Source organism: Saccopteryx leptura, chromosome 3 (assembly GCF_036850995.1).
Source record: "Saccopteryx leptura isolate mSacLep1 chromosome 3, mSacLep1_pri_phased_curated, whole genome shotgun sequence".
In the NCBI taxonomy this organism is placed as follows: domain Eukaryota; kingdom Metazoa; phylum Chordata; class Mammalia; order Chiroptera; family Emballonuridae; genus Saccopteryx; species Saccopteryx leptura.
This window is the reverse complement of record NC_089505.1, coordinates 92,321,581-92,341,094: the sequence shown is the minus strand read 5'-3', so window position 1 is coordinate 92,341,094 and position 19,514 is coordinate 92,321,581. Positions and strand designations below refer to the sequence as shown.

Sequence of the window (19,514 nt, the reverse complement as noted above, 5' to 3'; positions counted from 1 at the left end):
TCAGAAGCGTGGGACAGGGTGCAGGCGTGGGGGAGGGACTGGGATGGCATGTTCCCGCAGGGACAAGGCACACAGCGGCGGTCTGAGGTAGGACGAAGTATAAGTGCTCTCTCCCAGGCCAGCCTTGGGCGGGAGCCATCTCTGCTTCAGCTGCTCGTAGAGTCCATAATTCATTGGGGGAGCTGCAAGAGAAAGCCGGTCCTGGTGAAACAGGGCTCAGGGGATGCTGCCACCCGAGAGACCAGCAGTGGGTGGCGGGGACCCTGGGGGTGTCCCCAGGCTGTGGGATCAGGGACTGGGCTGGCTGGCAGTGCACTGGAAGGAAGGCAGGCTTGCAGGCCAGTGTTGGCTGGGCCAGCCTCCCAGCAGCCTCAGGCTGGGGCCGCACTCCCTGTGTACTCAGGAGGGACCAGGATCCCTGGCGGGGACCTCGGAAAAGCCAGCCCCATAACCTGGTTGCTCTTGGGTAACTGTCCCAACCCAGTAGGGAAGGGAGCAGTGCGGGCTTGTGAGATGAAGAAACCCTTGCAAAAGTAATAACGCAGAGTGACAAACAGACTGCTCTCTGACCTCTGTCCCTTTGCATCAAAAGGTAAGACTGCAGAGCTGGGTGCCCAGGGCAGGCGTAGCTTAAAACAAGTCAGTTCATGGTCCTCTCCCACGTCAAGCCCTCCAAAGCCTCGGTGCTGTGGGAAGGTCAAATTCCGCACTTCTGCCTGTGGCCCGGGAGCCCTGTGGGCTCTTCCTCTGCTCCTGTCCTGGAGCTCTTTCGCAGGCTGCTGCTGCCGTGGAATGCTCTTCCCCCCAATCCCTGCATGGCTCCCTCCTTCTCAGCTCAATGATGTCCCCGGAAAGACCAGCCCTCCCAGAAGAGGGAGGCCCACGGTGACCCACCTCACTCTCTATCCTTATCCGTTTTCTTTCCTTCATAGCACATCTCCCAGCCCCCAAATAATCTCATTTACTGGATCTCAGGTTATCTTATTCCTTAATGGCGTTTTATCTGTCACCCGACTGGAACGTCAACTCCCCGAGAGCAGGAGTTCCTCCCTGTTTGTCTCCACTATGTCTCCGGATGCTGTCCCAGGGCCCAGCGCCCGGGACATAGTACTATTTATGAAATGAATGACTGGTCCAAGTGTGCAGTGACACCTGTCACTGCTGCCACCTGTGCTTCAGGTGAACCCGCTGCCCCAGTGCACAGAAGAAGGCTTCATCACACAGCCAGCCTCATCCTGGCGTCCAGCAGAAAGGGCAGGTGGCAGCCCTGGGGGCAGATAGGACTCTCCCCTCCCCCATCATCTCATTCTAGGCTCTCCAGGAGCCCAGATGTCCCCATGTGTCTTTCTTTTTTTTTTTTTTTTTTTTTTTTTTTTTTTTTTTTTACAGAGGAGAGGGAGAGACAGAGAGAGGAGAGACAGAGAGAGAGAAGGGGGGAGGAGCTGGAAGCATCAACTCCCTTATGTGCCTTGACCAGGCAAGCCCAGGGTTTCGAACCGGCGACCTCAGCATTTCCAGGTAGACGCTTTATCCACTGCGCCACCACAGGTCAGGCCCATGAGTCTTTCTGTGTGAGCCAGGCACCCCTCAGCCCTGGGCAGGTGTGTGCAGACCCCTTACCGCCCAATACAGGGGGGATTCCAGAATTATAAAAATACCCAGAAGGGGGAAGTCGGCTTTCTCCGGTAGCCACAGCAACTTATGTCTGTCCCAGGCGGGGCGTGAGGGCAGGCCCGGGTTATAAGCATGTCGGTTGTAATAGTCGTCGTACGTGCTGATCAGATAGCGGCGCGAGGGCTCCTGGTGGTGGGTGATCAGGTGTTTGTACGGGAGCCCCTGGAAGGACAGACACAATGGGCGGGTTACTGACCGGAGCGAGGCATCGCCTGGCCGTGGACGGACCTAGACGTTCCCTGCCATGGAGGTCCGCAGCGTGATTGGCCAGGAGGCCTCCACGGGCTGCCGGTGGGTGTGGCTGTGTGGACCCACCAAACAGGAAACACACTTCTCTCCCACCCATCGCGACACAGCTCACCACAAACACATGTCTCAGCTGAGGGGCCCCCAGCCTCTGCCGAGTCAATGAACTATTGGGGACGCATTAACATGAAAGTCAGGGCCCCCTGCTAAACAGGGGGATTCGGTGCCACCTCATTGCACGTCCCTGTGATCTGAAGACAGACCCTTTCGTTCGTCTCAAGTGCCATCGCAGTGCCTACCGCCAGGGCGAGAGAAAGACGCCGACCACGGAGCCAGCGGGACACGTGCACCTTGTATTTCATCGGTTACTAGGGGGAGAGTCAGGGAACGCTCAGCTCCGTTATACAGCCGCCTCCTGCGAAGGATTTACGGCAACCTCAGCTGGAAGATCACGGAGCGTTTTCTTTGGCGGGGAGATGTTTACAGGGAGAAGAAAGCCTTGTTCCCCTTGCTCTGGGACGTGGGCCTGAATCAGTGCTTTTCCTAAGAAAATCCTCTTGTCCCCGGGACGGGGATCCTGGGGGGACGGGGCTGATTTACAGGGGAGGGTAATGTTGATTTTCATGCCCGACCTCTTGTCTGGAGCAGACAGGGAGGTCTGTGTCTGCGATGCTCTGGAAGTCCTGGCTGCACCCAGTATTTCAAGTGGCAGTTCCACAAATAAGTCAGATCACAATGCCACAGGCAGATGGGGGGGTATGGACACAGACATTAAGCAGGAGCTTCCAAGGTCTCCATCACCAGGTGCCCAGAGCATTTCCAATGCCAGGGAAAGCAAGTCGAAGAGGTTCCCATCAGCCGAGGGGGGCTGAAGAGGAGAGAGGCCAAGAGGGGTCTTCTTGCTGTGTCTCTTGGTTTGGGGCCCAGCCCGGCTGTCTTGATTATATTCCCAGGACTTTTGTTTTCCTCAAGAATGGTAAGGAGACAGACACAGAGACAACTGCCTTTAAAAGAAGAGCTTACAGGTCCCAAAAGGAGGGTGCACGCCCCACCAGGCAGGGCCACACGGGGAAGCACCCAGGTTGGTCAGAAGGCAGAAGAAGAGAGAGTATCGCCCAGAGAATGGGCAAGGCTGGGTAGGCACGTTTGAGAAGTTTAGGATTGCCCAGTTTCAATAATTTCAGGAGGGCCTCTGGTTGTGAGCCCCTGCCCCTGGAGCAACTTAAGGCGGGGGTGGGGTATTGAGTTGGTGTGTGAGTGTTAGATGCAGGAGGCGGTGGTTGGGGCGGTGGGCTCTGGGCTGTGGGTTTGCATCTGAGAGGCATGATGACAGGCCAGCTGTTGGCTGTCTCTAGGAATTAGCTGGCCCAGGGAAGGCGGTGTCTCTGGGATTAGCAAGGCCCCTACCATAGCAAAGCATCGTAAAATGGAGAAAATAGAGGATATGATTAATACACCTGCCTGGGAGAAAAGCACAAGGAGGGCCTCCCCAGGTGGGGAGGGAATGATAACCTCATCTATCCAAGGTCAGCTTGAAGAGCCATTCGTATTCACCTAAGGAGGGTCCTGTCAAGCGCGCGTGTGCGCATGCGTGTGCGTGTGCGTGTGTGTGTGTGTGTGTGTGGCCGGGGGAGTGCAGAACGAGGCACAAAGAGCTGATGGAGTGGAAGCAGCCACACAAGCAAGCCATTCGAACAGAGTCTGTAGGAACGAATGTCCGATTGCTTGGTTCCACTTTGTGTGTCTTTTGGGGGAGGGAGACTTGTCTTAATTTTAATAGCTGTATATATGTGTGGCTATCCCTCCGTCAGGGTTTGTAATGGGCCCTCAGGACTTGAAGAAACAGCACCAGTTGGATCAGTGGTAGAGCATCAGCCCAGCAGGTGGATGTTCCAGGTTCAATTCCCGGTCAGGGCACACAGGAGAAACAACCATCTGCTTCTCCACCCCTCCCCCTCCCCTTCTCTCTCTTTTTCTCTCTCTTCCTTTCCTGCAGCCATAGCTCGATTGGTTCAAGCACATCGGTCCCAGGTGCTGAGGATGGCTTCGTGGAGCCTCTGTCTCAGGTGTAAAAAATAGCTTGGTTGCAAGCATGACCCCAGATGGGCAGAGCGTCGCCCCCGATTAGGGTTGCCAGGTGGATCCAGTCAGGGCACATGCAGGAGTCTGTCTCTCTCCACTCCTCTCCCTTGAGAAAGAAGAGAGGGGATAAAAAGGGCAGCTAGTGTGCACTGAGGATGAGGCTAAGTGCCACGTGCCTTGTGTGCATAGATAGCTGGTGACTAGAAGCCCCAGATCGTGGGTTCTAATTTTTGCTTCTTTATGTTACCACGCACTTGTGTCTTCAGTACACACTAATGGTAAAGTCGGCAGCCCCTGAGCAGCAGCGTGGTCTGAGGATGCCAGCACAACCAGGGATGCCAGCACGACCAGGGGTGCCAGCATAGAGCTGAAACGCTGGCACAAATCCCCAAGCGCAGAAGCCAACTCCAGCAAATGACGAAGGGGCATCTCAGGAACGTCCTTGCTGAATTTTCAGAACAGTCACCTACACGGTCCCTTACCAACCAGCGGCACTGCGGCCACCTGCATGGTCCCTTACCAACCAGCGGCACTGCGGCCACCTGCATGGTCCCTTATCAACGAGCGGCACTGCCTCAGACAAGACACTCGCCATGCCTGGGCAGCTTTTACGGGAAAATGAGAGTGCTGAGCTGAACAATCTCTTCCAACCCATTCTGACAGCTGTCCAGTGCTCATGCTGTGCCCCCGGGGCCCTGCTTTCAGGCAGGTGTTAGGGTCAGGTAGGGGAGGTGGGAGGGGGGTGTCCGGAGATTGCGGTTCCCTGCTCCCTGCTCGGCAGGCCTGGAACAAGACATACCACAGACACCCAGGGAAGGAGAGGGCCATGAATGGTCCTTGACGTTTTATACAAAAGAACAGGAAGCTGGGGCTTCAGTGACACAAAACGTTGTCGTCTAAATATCACCGCTACTTGCTTTTGGCGTACCTTCTGTGATTCCTCACTGTCGTCCCCATTAGCCATGTTTGTTTGTTTGTCTCCTACACCCTTTGTCTGTATCCTGCGGGAGAAATGCATGGGAATGGGAACAGTGGTGCAGGGAAGTGCTGGGATACAGGGCTGGGTTCGCCACCAGCTGCAGACTGGACAGAACTCTGCTTGTCAGGTCATAAAGGTGAGTGCCCCGGGCAGCGCCTGGGCAGGGGAGGGTACTGAAGACCCTACTCCTGAATTCCCAGGAGGGAACTGGGCCGAGAAGGAGCTGGCTGCTGGGGACCTTCTGAGCCTCGGGGAGGGGTCCGGCCTGAGCCTGGGCCCTCACCCCCTCTTACCTCAATCCTCTTCTTCCCGTACCACCTGGCGATCTGGTCCGGTCGCAGGCCAAGGAAAGGCACATACTGTTTCCTGCAAATGCTCTCCGGTGTTTTCTAAGTGTCTTTGGTGAACTGGAAAAAAATCAAATATTCAAAACAACTGTAACGTCCCTTCTCCAACTTCTGCTGCAAGCCCTCGCCTCCTGGGCCATCAGAAGCTGGGCGGAGAAAGGGTCAGCGGGGATCCCAGGGTATCCTTCATAATGCAGGCTTCATTTTGCCCCCTCCCTTCCAGGGTTTGGAAAGCAGCGTGCATCCCGCCTCCCAGGACCCCTCGGGAAAGCTGATGGTGGGGTTGCCCGACCACTTCTTGTGGTTGGCACCTGCTTCCTCTGTCGTCTTCCCTCTCCCTGCTCCTCCTTCTTGCTTCTCTTCCCTTTCTTTTACTTCTTTGTTCTCACCCTTTCCCACTCACTCTTTTCTCCCTGGTATATGATATTGTAAAACTTAACTGTGGCAACATACGCATAATGAAATTTACCGTGTTAACCATGGTTAAATGCACAGTTCAGTGGCATTTAAGAACATTCACATTATTGTGTAACCACCACCACCACCCATTTCCAGGACGTTTTCATCATCTCAAACTGAAACTGTACACATTCAACAACTCCCCTATCTCCCCGCCCCCAGCCCCGGCACCCGCCACTCCGCTGGGGACCTCATGTAAGTGGAATCATACGGTATTTGTCCTCTGATGACTGACTTATCTCACTTAGCATAGTGTCTCCAAGGTTCATCTGCACTGTAGCATGTGTCAGAATCTTTTTCCTTTTAAAGGCTGAGTAATATTCCATTGTATGTATGCACCACATTTTGCTTACCCATTTATCCATTGTTGAATTACTTCTACCCTTTGGCTACTATGAATAATGTTGTTATGAACATGGATGCACAGATATCTGTCTTCAAGATCATGGTTTCAATTTTAGGGGGTCTAGACCCAAAAGTGGAATTCCTGGGTCATGTGGTAATTCTACGTTTTATTTCTTGAGGAAGTGGTATACTATCTACCACGGTGGCTGTACCATTTACATTCCCAGCAACAATGCACAATGGCTTCGATTTCTCCACATCCTCCCAATGCTTGTTCTTTTCTGGGTTTTTTCTTTTTTTAAGTAATAGTCATTCTAATGGGTGTGAAGTGGTGTCTCATTATGGTTTTGATTTGCTTTTCCCTAATAATGTGATGTGGAGCATCTTTTCATGTACTTATTGGTCATTTGTTTATTCTCTTTGAAGAAATGTCTGTTCAAGTTCTTTACCAATTTTTAATCAAGTTTTTGTTGTTGTTGAGTTGTAGGACTTCTTTATATACTCTGGATAGTATTTCTTTATTACATAGAAGATTTGCAAATATTTTCTCCCATTTGGTGAGTTGCCTTTTCACTTTGTTGATAGTGTTCTTTGATGCCTGAGAGTGTTTAATGTGATGAAGTTCAATACATCTATTTTTTCTTTTGCTGACAAGGTTTTGGTGTCATAGCTAAGAAACTGCTGCCGACTTCAATGTCATGAATCTTTTCTCCCATTTTTTCTTCTGCCTGCTTTATAGTTTTAGGTTTTTGATCCATTTTTATTTACTGTTTGTATATGGTACAAAGTAAGGGTCCAACTTTACTCTTCTGCATGTGGCTATTAGTTTTCCCAATACCATTTATTGAAAAGATAGTTTTTATTCCGTTGAGTGGTCTTGGCATCCTTGTTTTATTTTATTTTATTTTATTTTATTTTATTTTATTTTATTTTATTTTATTTTATTTTATTTTATTTTTTGTGCCAGAGACAGAGACAGTCAGAGAGAGGGACAGATAGGGACAAACGAACAGAAAAGATGAGGAATGAGAAACATCAGTTCTTCATTGCGGCTCCTTAGTTGTTCATTGATTGATTTCTCATATGTGCCTTGACCGGGGGCTACAGCAGACCGAGTGACCCCTTGCTAGATTCAGCGACCTTGGGTCCAAGCTGGTGAGCCTTGCTCAAACCAGATGAGCCCACGCTCAAGCTGGCGACCTCAGGGTCTCGAACCTGGGTCCTCCACAACCCAGTCCAATGATCTATCCACTGCACCACCACCTGGTCAGGCTGGCATCCTTGTTTAAACAATCTGATTATATATGGGAGGATTTATTTCTAGGCTCTTTATTCTACTTCATTGGTTTATATGTCTACCTTTGTACCAGTATCCCACTATTTTGATTTCTATAGCTTTGTAATAAGTTTTGAAATTCGAGAATGTGAATTTTCCAACATTGTTCTTCTTTTCAGATTTGTTTGGCTATTCAGAGCCTCTTGAGATTTCCAATGATTTTTAGGGTGGAGTTTTAAATTTGTGCAAAAAAATAAAATAAAAATCTCTCATAGAGGTTGCATTGAGTCTGTAGCTAATTTTGGGTAGCATTGGCATCTTAATATTGTCTTTCAATCCATGAACACAAGAATGTCGCTCCATATATTGCTGTCTTATTTCTTTCAACTTGTGTCTAGTGTATAAGTCTTTTGCCTTCTTTGTTAAGTTTATTCCTAAGTATTTTATTCTTTTTGATGCTATGATAAATAGAACTGTCTCCCTAAGTTCTTTCTTTAGATTGTTCGTGGTTGGTGTATAGAAATACAACTGATTTTTGCATGTTAATTTTGTATCCTGCTTGCCTGACCTGGTGGTGGCACAATGGATAGAGCGTCAGACTGGGATGCGTAGGACCCAGGTTCGAGACCCCGAGGTAGTCAGCTTGAGCACACGCTCATCTGGTTTGAGCAAAGTTCACCAGCTTGGACCCAGGGTCGCTGGCTTGAGCAAGGGGTTACTCAGTCTGCTGAAGGCCCGCGGTCAAGGCACATATGAGAAAACAATGAATGAACAACTAAGGTGTCGCAATGTGCAACGAAAAACTAATGATTGATGCTTCTCATCTCTCTCCATTCCTGTCTGTCTGTCCCTATCTCTGGATGTCTCTGTAAAAAAAAAAAAGAATAGTTTTATATCCTGCAACTTTGCTGAATTTATTAGTTTTAACAGGTGTGTGTATGTGGTCTTTAGGGTTTGGCACCTATAAGATCATGTCATATAAAGATCATTTTACTTCTTTCTATCCAGTTCTATAATTTTCATTTCTTTTCTTGCTCTGGCTAGAACTTTTCATACAATGTTGAATAGAAGTGGCAAAAGCAGGCACCCTGCCTGATCAGGTGGTGGCGCAGTGGATAGAGCGTCGGACTGGGATACAGAAGACCCAGGTTTGAGACCCCGAAGTCGCCAGCTTGAGTGCGGACTCATCTGGTTTGAGCAAAGCTCACCAGCTTGGACCCAGGGTCGCTGGCTCCAGCAAGGGGTTACTTGGTCTGCTGAAGGCCCGCGGTCAAGGCACATATGAGAAAGCAATCAACAGACAACTAGGGTGTTGCAACGCGCAATGAAAAACTAATGATTGATGCTTCTCATCTCTCTCCGTTTCTGTCTGTCTGTCCCTATCTATCCCTCTTGCTGTCTCTGTAAAAAAAAAAAAAAAAAAAAAAAAAAAAAAAAAAAAAAAAAAAAAAAAAAAAAAACGAAAAAACAGGCACCCTTGTTTTTTTTGTTTTTGTTTTTGTTTTTTGTATTTTTCTGAAGCTGGAAATGGGGAGAGACAGACAGACTCCCGCATGCGCCCGACCGGGATCCACCCGGCACGCCCAACAGGGGCGACGCTCTGCCCACCAGTGGGCGTCGCTCTGCCACAATCAGAGCCATTTTAGCACCTGAGGCAGAGGCCACAGAGCCATCCTCAGAGCCCGGGCAAACTTTGCTCCAATAGAGCCTCAGCTACGAGAGGGGAAGAGAGAGACAGAGAGGAAGGGGAGGGGGAGTGGTGGAGAAGCAGATGGGCACCTCTCCTGTGTGCCCTGGCCGGGAATCGAAACTGGGACCCCTGCACACCAGGCCGATGTTCTACCACTGAGCCAACCGGCCAGGGCCTCTTTTTGAATTTTTAAGGCAACTGTGTTTTTCTTTCTTTAGTCTGTCGGTGTGGTTAATTACACCCATAGACTTTTCAGAGGTTGTTTTGTATTTCGGAAATGAACTTCACTTGATTGTGATAGAGTACTTTTAATACATTGTTGGCTACAGTTGGTCGAAGTGAGAATTTTTTTTTTATAAATAAATTTTTATTTTAATGGGGTGACATCAATAAATCAGGGTACATCAATAAATATTCAAAGAAAACATTTCCAGGTTATCTTGTCATTTAGTTCTGTTGTATACCCATCACCCAAAAAGTGATTGTCCTCCGTCACCCTCTATCCAGTTTTCCCTGTACCCCTCCCCCTCCTCCTCCCCCTCTTCCTCCTTCCCTCCCCCCACCCCATGTAACCACCCCACTCCTGTCTATGTCTCTTAGTCTCGCTTTTATGTCCCACCAATGTCTGGAATCCTGCAGTTCTTGTTTTTTTCTGATTCACTTATTTCATTCCGCATAATGTTATCAAGATTCCACCATTCTGCTGTAAGTGATCCGATGTCCTCATCTCTTCTAGCTGAATAATATACCATGGTGTATGTGTGTCCCATCTTCTTTATCCAGTCTTCTATTTTTTTTTACAGTGATTAAAAGCCTTTAAGCAAACTCTTGGCCAATACAGCAAGAATCCATAAAAGAGCAGTGTCCTTAACATGTTCATCGAGTCCAAGTTGGCCCCATCACCATGCCAAATCCCTGAAAAATGCAACCCAGCCACAGTTCAGTCTGTTAGGAGCTGTCACAGGGAGCAGGAGTCCAGGAAAAGTCCACATCCAGAAAAAGTCCGCATGGCACTGGAATTGTTGTCACCATTCTATACTTTGCAGCTCATGTCCAAGTCCCAATGACCGCTGCTTCTAGCTGGGAATGGTTCAGGTAGACTGGAAAAAGCCATCTGCAGCATGCGTGGATATGGAGCTTCTGTTCTCCTCTGCCTAAAGAGATGAGACCAGGTTGCTTTTCCCTGGAGCTCGCTTATTACATTTTCTTGTTGTTCAAGTGCTCTCTTGAATTCCTCTATTCTACTCTCAAGTTTATTGAACATCGTTATGACTCTTTACTTTGAATTCTTTTTTTTTTATAAATTTTTATTTTAATGGGGTGACATCAATAAATCAGGGTACATCAATAAATATTCAAAGAAAACATTTCCAGGTTATCTTGTCATTTAGTTCTGTTGCATACCCATCACCCGAAGAGAGATCGTCCTCCGCCACCCTCCATCCAGTTCTCTCTGTACCCCTCCCCCTCCCCCTCTCCCTCCTTCCCTCCCCCCACCCCCCGTAACCACCACACTCCTGTCCATGCCTCTTAGTCTCGCTTTTATGTCCCACCAATGTATGGAATCCTGCAGTCCCTGTTTTTTTCTGATTCGCTTATTTCACCCCGAACAATGCTACCAAGACTCCACCATTCCGCTGTAAGTGATCCGATGTCATCATTTCTTCTAGCTGAATAGTATACCATGGTGTATATGTGCCCCATCTTCTTCATCCAGTCCTCTATTTTTTTTTACAGTGATTAAAAGCCTTTAAGCAAACTCTTGGCCAATACAGCAAGAATCCATAAAAGAGTAGTGTCCTTAACCTGTTCACCAAGTCCAAATTGGCCCCATCACCATGCCAAATCCCTGAAAAATGCAACCCAACCACAGTTCAGTCTGTTAGGAACTGTCACAGGGAGCAGGAGTCCAGGAAAGTTCCCCACAGGAAAAGTCCGCATGGCACTGGAATTGTTGTCACCATTCTATACTTTGCAGCTCATGTCCAAGTCCCAATGACCGCTGCTTCTAGCTGGTAATGATTCAGGTAGACTGGAAAAAACCATTTGCAGCATGCGTGGATATGGAGCTTCTGTTCTCCTCTGCCTGGAGAGTTGAGACCAGGTTGCTTTTCCCTGGAGCTCTGTGACTGTGGCCTGGTAAAGAGAACCTTGGGATACACTAAGCTGGGTGGCAAAGGTAAATTCATAATACAAGTTGGCAAAAGGAGGAAAGAGAGCTCTAAATTAGGAGTAGGTCCCAGCCTGAAATATGAGTGGGGCATTGAGGTAGGAGGGATAAAGGAAACACTATATATTAAGCAAAGCAGCAGAAAATAGGACTATCAACACCCACAACAGAGATCTTTGAGGGAAGAATAAAAAACCTGACTATTCAGGCAAAACATAGTTAAGTGGCCCTTGTGCGAATGAGATCAGTTTACCTGCTTCTTGGAAGAAATGCCCTAGGCTCGTCCACAGTGTCGTAGATGGGGCCGACGGCCCTGGGCACCTTCAGCCTTCAGTGGCAAACCCCAGCTTTCTGGGCAAGGTTAGGTCATAGGTGGCTGGAGCAGGGCTGGAAGAGACTGAACCCTCCCTTAGAGGAGCGAGGGGGAAGTCCACCTTTCAGTGTCCCTGTTTCCTCACAGCAGAGGCGTGTAAGCCTGGCAGGCTTTAGCTCAATGACCTTCCTTTCCACTATTGAAGCAGGACCCAGATGGCATCCTATGAGACCCCTTTGGGGCGTTGGAGCCTTTAAGGGTGTATCCTAAAAGTTGGTAGTTCCCCTGATCTCTATTGGGCTTTTTCTGCCTCTAGGTATCTTAAAAGCCATTCTCAGAAGATCTCGCTGAGGGGTTTGAGGATCCCCATCCGCCTCTATAAATCTTTTCATATATCTGGAGCTATTTGGAAAAAGACAAAACAGTGTTATTAGCTAGATCTAATAAAGAAGGTAGTAGTGTGCAGGCGAATAAGATTTGGTGTCTCCTGTTCATCAGCTTTCAAAAGAAATGTAATTTTTTTTTTTTTTAAGTAAAAAGCATGATATGGTAGACGCGTTGGAGTCATCGGCCTGGTGTGCAGGATTCCCGGGTTCGATTCCCGGCCAGAGCACACAAGAGAAGCGCCCATCTACCTCTCCACCCCTCCCCCTCTCCTTCCTCTTCGTCTCTCTCCTCCCACCCGCAGCCAAGGCTCCACCGGAGCAAAGCCACCCCGGGCACTAAGGATGGCCCCATGGCCTCCACCCCAGTCACTAGAATGGCTCTGGTTGCAACAGAGCAACACCCCAGATGGGCACAGCATCCCCCCCCCCCCAGTAGGCATGCCAGGTGGATCCCAGTCAGGCGCATGCAGGAGTCCGTCTGACCGCCTACCCAACTCCATCCTCAGAAAAATACAAAAAATAAATAAATAAAAGAAAAAATACTAAAAAAAAAGGGGGGGGGCATTCCCTTGTGCTAAAGCTCCAGGGAGCATGGAGTGAGCTTGAGTATGTCCTATGAAACATGGAGCTCTATGTTGACATATAAGTCTTTGAAGAAGGAGGAACTGCTGAAATAGTTTATCAGCATTTGTCCCTAAGACAGCAGTCTTTATAATGGGAACACCATACGTAAATATTTGCTGTCTATAGATTTAGGGGGGATTATGGCAAATGCTGAAAAGCCATGATCTTGGTGCCCCTCCCCTCCCCCAATCCCCTCCCTCTCCTCCCCCCACCCTGAGTGAGAATTTTTGCCAGATTGGCCTATAATTTATTTTCCTTACAGTGTTCTTATTCAGTTAGAAACACAAGGTACAGCTGGCCTCACAAAATCAATTGTACAGCTTCCCCCATTGTATATTATCTGGACCGCTTTATGTAAAACAGGAATTGCCCGAATGTGTGGAAAACCACATGGAAATGGAGATTTGGGGGTGGGCAGTCTCTTTGATTACCATTTCAATATTTTTTGATTTGTCTTTTCCAGAATTTGTTTCTTCTTGCACAAATTTTGTCATTTCATATTTCTCTCAAAATTTATCCTTTGGTCTTGGTTTTCAAGTTTATTATAATATGTTGTTAATATCTTAATTATATTGCCTGACTGGTGGTGGCCCAGTGAACAGAGCATCGACTTGGGATACTGAGGCTCCAGGTTCAAAACCCCAAGGGCACCAGCTTGAGCAGGTGAGTGCGGGATTATTGACATAATCCCAAGGTCGCTGGCTTGAGCCCAAAGGTCACTGGCTTGAGCAAGAGGTCACTGGATCTGCTGGAGGTCCCCGGTCAAGGCACATACGAGAAAGCAATCAATGAACAACTAAGGTGCCGCATCTATGAGCTGATGCTTCTCGTCTCTCTCCTTTCCTGTTTCTCTCTCTCTCTCTCTCTCTCTCTCTCTTGCTCTCTCTCAAATAAATAAATAAATAAATAAATAAATAAATAAATAATCAATCTGTTATCTTTACAGCTCTAAAATTTTATTCTAAATTTTTTTATTTATTCATTTTTAGAGAGGGAGAGAAGGGGGAGAGGAACTGGAAGCATCAACTCCCATATGTGCCTTGACCAGACAAGCCCAGGGTTTTGAACCAGCGACCTCAGCATTTCCAGGTCGACGCTTTATCCCCTGCGCCACCACAGGTCAGTATTCTACATATTTTTAAAGAAGGAACAATTCATGGTCATTGATCTTTAAAATCAGTTTTAAATTTTGTTGTGAGGCTCCAAACCAAGTACTAACTTCCCTTCATTGTTGCAAAAGGCAACTTATATCTTTAATATTTGCATAAAGCACAACACAAATATTTATACTTAAATAGCTAATTAATAGATTTTTTAAAAATACGAATATGGCCCTGCCTGCAATGCCCTGGGATACCAGCAGGTGGCATACATATCCTGAGACTTGGAAATATTTTTTCTGATTATCACCAGGGATGAATCCAATCTTTGACATTGCAACCCGCCCCCACGCCCACCCCACCTCCACCCTTGTGCTGACTGCTAGAGCTGCCCCGCTGAGCCATGATGATCAGTGGTGGCCATATGTAGAAACGGAGTCCCATTGCGTGCCCAGTGCCCTGCTTTTCTCCCTGATTTTAGGAGTAGAGAACGAGATTGAGGGGTGAAGAAACGTGGGGGCTTCTGCTGGAAGGGGTAAAAGGAGGAAAACATTTATTTATTGAGCTCTTACTATATGCCAGGCCCAGAGCCAAGCCCTCAACACACATCATTTCATGGATCCTACAGGAATCCCCTAAGCTGGGTGAGCTCCATTGTCCCCATTATACAGGGGAACTGAGGGTCTTGCCTCTGGTCCTCCCACCCAGCAGCTCCAGCCCCTGAATCCTCAGCTTGGAGTCTGTCTTCATTTGGGTGCCGCTTGTTGAGGGTCGCTGCGATGAGTTAATTTTATGTGTCAGCTTGACTGCGTTAAGGGACGCCCGGAGAGCTGGGAAGACAGTTCTGGGTGTGTGTGGACGGGATTAGCCTCTGACTAGTAGACTGAGTAAGGAGATCTTCCAGTGCTGGTGGGCTTCACCCTTCGTCCCAGTGGAACAGGAAGGGGAAGGAAGGAAGGATGAATGCTCCCTTCTTTGGCTGAGACATCCTTCTTCCCCGCTCACAAACATCTGAGCTCCTGGCTCTCAGGGCTTCACACTCCAGGACTTCTACCAGCTGTCCCTTTGTTCTCAGGGCTTTGGCCTCGGACTGGGGGTTACACCATGGGCTCCTCTGGTTCTCAAGGCCTCTGGACTTGGACGGGGTTATGCCATTGGCTTGGCTGATCCCCCCAGCATGCAGGTGGCTGGTTACAGGACTTCTTGGCCTCCATAACCGCGTGAGCCAGTTCCAGTAATAAATGTCCTCCATACCTCTGTGTCTATCCTACTGGTTAGTCAGGAGAAACTCCCTGATACGGTGACTCTGCGCAGGCAGGGTCACTCCTTTGCCCGGTTTTTCTGTTACCCATCTTGATATGCTAATGTCCAAACATGCTATTCTCTTCCTCCTGGATGGGGAGTGATGGGAGGTATAGTATTGTGGGAATAAAGCCAATCTCTCACTGATATGACCTAGCCTCCAAAAAGGTTATACTTTTTTTTTTTTTTTACAGAGACAAAGAGAGTCAGAGAGAGGGATCGACAGACAGGAACGGAGAGAGATGAGAAGCCTCAATCATTAGTTTTTCATTGCCACACCTTAGTTGTTCATTGATTGCTTTCTCATATGTGCCTTGACCGCGGGCTTCAACAGACCGAGTAACCCCTTGCTCAAGCCAGTGACCTTGGGTCCAAGCTGGTGACCTTTGCTCAAACCAGATGAGCCCACACTCAGGCTGGCAACCTCGGGGTCTCGAACCTGGGTCCTCAGCATCCCAGTCCAACGCTCTATATCCACTGCACCACCGCCTGGTCAGGCAAAAAATAGTCATACTTTTAATGTGATCTAGAAGTACTAAGGAAAACTGTTATAAGCCTGAATAATTTCAGTACCTGTATTTTGTTAAAAGGGATTTTGCCTTTCATCCCAGCAGTAACTGGGGCATCGTGAGGTGTAAACAGGAAACAGGTTAATAGAACATGGAGGGCCAGACAGTTGCCATTGAAGTTTTCTTTATTTCTGCTCATTCCTTTACAACCATCCACCCCACGGTGACTTCCACATGGGCATCTCAGGCCCAAACCACACTCTGGCGATTCAAATACCTGTCTCTGACTCTACAGGACACTTGCCCCCTGAGGTCCCATCAACTCCCCTCCATTTGCCCCTTCCTTTCCCCATTCACACTGAGCACGTGTCTGAAACACGGGTGTGCGCCCTCTGGATAATGCAACTCTGGCCCTAGGTTTCAGATTCCAAGTGCCCAGAAGAAAGCTGTTGCTGGGTGCATTACACTAAGCAAGGTTATCACAGAGGCATAGGACAGGCTCCACGTCATAGAATGTCTTGCTGCCACAGTGCGGACAGGGGCTGGTGCTCAGCCAGATGGTCCTGGGCTGTGTTTAAGTCCCTCAGAATCCCTGTCAGCTCATCCTGGATCTGGCCCAATCTCTCCAGAGGGGCGGGGTACAGCTCCAGGCTCAAACTGCGCAGCTGCGCCGTGTGACGCAACAGCTTCTCCACCGTGGCCACCGAGAGGTTCCCAGAGATGCCGAGGGTCCTGAGCTGGTGGCAGCGGCTCAGCACGGGCACGATGGCCTCGACTTGGGAGTCCACCATCCCACAGTCAATTAAGTCCAGGCCCTGGAGGGTGGCTGCCACTTCCTCTAGCAGAGCTCGGAGTGGCTCAGGACTAAAGCCGGTCAGTCTGACGCCGCTCAGATCCAGGTCCTTTAGCTGACGGAGGTTCGGACACCGGGACAGGTGTATCAAGTCTGATTCCGAAAGCGAGCAGTTCGTTATGCAGAGGGTCTCCAAGGGGGTCTGCAGGCACCTGGGGAGAGACGGAGCAGTTGGTAGTCAAGGGGAGAGGCCTCCAGATGGGAGAGGACCGATTCATCCAAGCCCAGGGTTGACCTGACCATCGGAAGAAAGCCAACACCCAGGACACCCACTCTCATGTCAGGCTGAGGACTTCCACCTTCCCTTGCGTGACTGAGTCAAGGTCATGAAATCCCCAAAGCTTCCTTTCCACACCCAACAAGCACAGCGCTCCACTTAACGAGGATGAATGGATGTAATGGAAGACACGGGCTCATGCAGACACGGGCTCATGCTCAGAGAGCCTGACAGTGTCTCGATCATGTGGGCATCCCTGATTTTTTTTTTTTTAATTTTAATTTCTATTTATTCATTTTAGAGAGGAGAGGAAGAGACAGAAGGGGAGGAGGAGCTGGAAGCATCAACTCCCATATGTGCCTTGACCAGGCAAGCCCAGGGTTTTGAACCGGTGACCTCAGCATTTCCAGGTCAACGCTTTATCCACTGCGCCACCACAGGTCAGGCTAATTGCTTTCTTTTTTTTTTTAATTCATTTTAGAGAGGAGAGGGAGAGACAGAGAGAGAGAAGGGGGGGGAGGAGCTGGAAGTATCAACTCCCATATGTGCCTTGACCAGGCAAGCCCAGGGTTTCGAACCGGCGACCTCAGCATTTCCAGGTCGATGCTTTATCCACTGCGCCACCACAGGTCAGGCAAGCATCCCTGATTTTTAACACGGGAAACAGGACCTAAAATGCTCTCAACTCCGTCTGCTGCCTTCCGTCTGCTGGTTCGGCCCCAGGCACTCAGATATCTGGGCCACGTGAAGCTAGTTACTCTGATGCGTAAAAACAAACCTGTGCAAGATCCTGCAACATCCCCTGGGGTGGCCAGTGTGCAGGGCTGCTCACGTCCCTGCTTTGCCCGCAGCAAACCACCTCTCAATTCTGGTGATCCTTTTCACCGCCCCCCACCTATTGTCAGAATCATGCATTGCCCTATGCTAGTTACCTTACCTGGAGCACAGGACCAGCCCTGGGAATCTGACACAGGCTCATGTGTTCACGCAGCTGGCGAGCACAGAGCTTATCTTTGGAGATGCTCTATCTGGCTTTTCCTCCTCCCTCGCCTCTTCCTAAGCCAGGTTAACTCAGACATCGCTCCCTAAGGAAGAATTCACAAACTCACCCACGGTGGGTCCAACCCCCCACCTCACGATAAAGCTTCTCTTTCCAGGGACCCTCTCTCCGTTTGTCCTTTTGCCTTTTCTTTGGGAGGTTACGTGACACCACCCAGCAGCAGCTAACAAGACATGATGCACTGGACATTCTGGTGTTGCGTTCCCCGTGAAAACTCTCACCTGAGCAGCTGGTCCAGACGGCCTTTGAGGAAGGAGGGGCATTCCATGTAGAGCCTCCGGAGGTGCTGCAGTCTGAAGAACTGACAGGTGAACTGGGAAACATACTGCTTCTGCTCTTCCTCCTCCTCGGCCAGTATGTGGATGTGGGCGAGAGAGAGGAACCGCACGTTCCTCATCTGACCCAGGTAAGAGGCGAACATCCCCAGGGTGGACAAGGTCCAGCTGCAGTTCACTTCCACCGCCTGGATACAGTCCAGCCGCACCAGAGCCAGGACCTTCCGCACAGTCTCCATGGGCACGGCAAAGATCTTCAGCTTCTTGCAGCACAGGTGTAGCGGCCCTTCCCTCCACTTGGCCCAGCTGAGGAGGTAGGTGAGGAATCGGTCCGGGGCCCTACTGCTGAGGCAAAGGTCTGTGAACACCTTCAAGGGAGCCGAGGGCTGCTTCATCTTGCAACTGGGCACCGTCACGAGTCCCACCGGCGAGCACACCTGGTCCCTGGGTCCGGACCACATGCTCCAGAAGTCCTGACCGCTGTTCTGTAAATCCAGCACCTGCAGTTTGCTCCTCCTGTGGGGGGGGGGGGGGACGCAGGACACTGGCTGAGATGCTCCAAGAGCAACAGGTCAGGATGGAGCCCAGCAGCTCAGAGCGGAGGCAGCATCGGACTCCACCCCCCTGAGGCCAGTCTGCCTCCCAACAATGGCTCCTCCCCTGACCCCCTGACCCCCACCTCCTTCCCTTCCGTCCGTCCTGGTCGGCACTTCTAGTACCTCTAAGTGCCCCCGGGAGGAGGCAGGGCATGTTTTTCCAGGCCTCCCCCCCTCGTAAGCCATCCTCTACTTCCCAAAGAGAGCAGCTCGCCAGTGTCCAAGGCCCTTCTGAGCTTCGCTGGCACCGTCAGACACCTCTGGTCCCCCCTTCGGCCCACACCCCCTGACCCTGGCTGTCTTCCCAGATGCCCGGGACCCGCCCAGGCTACCTGGGTCAGCCTCACCTGGGGCGGACCTTCTCAGCAAGCAGGATGTCAAGCCCATCGAACGCAGCTTTTAAGGTCTCGAGCTGAGGCTCCCGCATCAGGCCCCCCAGAGGGAGGTGGCCAAAGGGCCAGGCGTGCACCATCGCCTTCAGGGACTCCCTGTGTCCCCCAGAGAAGGCCTCCATGAACAGCGGCGGGAAAAGCTCGGCGGGCAGACACTCCAGAGCAGCGATGGCCAAGGCCTCGTCCCTCAGCAAGCTCTTCACTGCCAGGTTCAGGAGTCTGGGCGGGGTCTGGACGCTCATACTCAGACCACTGCGAGAGGGACCCTGCGGAAACAAGACGGAGGCATCCGTGTCAGGCCGAGCGGGAGCACGCCCGTCGACTCGGACACCCCCTGCCTTCAGAAGAGCCAGCTCAGGGCCAGAGCCACTGCCCGGCCATGGTGAGAGAGCCTGCGTCTACCCCCCGGCTCCATCAGAGCTCCGTGGCTAGCTCCACCCCTGCTGTGCCCCAGGACAAGCATCTCAGAGGCACCTCCATCTTTCATTACAGTGCAGCCAGGGAGTGAGTGCCCAGGAGGCGAAAAGCTGGCCCCCACCCTTTGGGGGGGGGGGACGACTCTCAGACCATCACCCTAAAACAACAAAATGAAAAACTCACGTGGCCCAAACAGCCTCTA

At 50.2% G+C, this 19,514-nt stretch overlaps 2 pseudogenes; both read right to left on the bottom strand.

The window, feature by feature from the left end:
- On the bottom strand, window positions 1-14,905 carry LOC136398273 (cilia- and flagella-associated protein 107-like; annotated as a pseudogene).
- A 1,063-nt stretch (window positions 14,906-15,968) lies between these two features.
- LOC136398272 (PRAME family member 12-like) lies at window positions 15,969-19,137 on the bottom strand (annotated as a pseudogene).
- Between the last annotated feature and the right edge of the window lie 377 nt (window positions 19,138-19,514).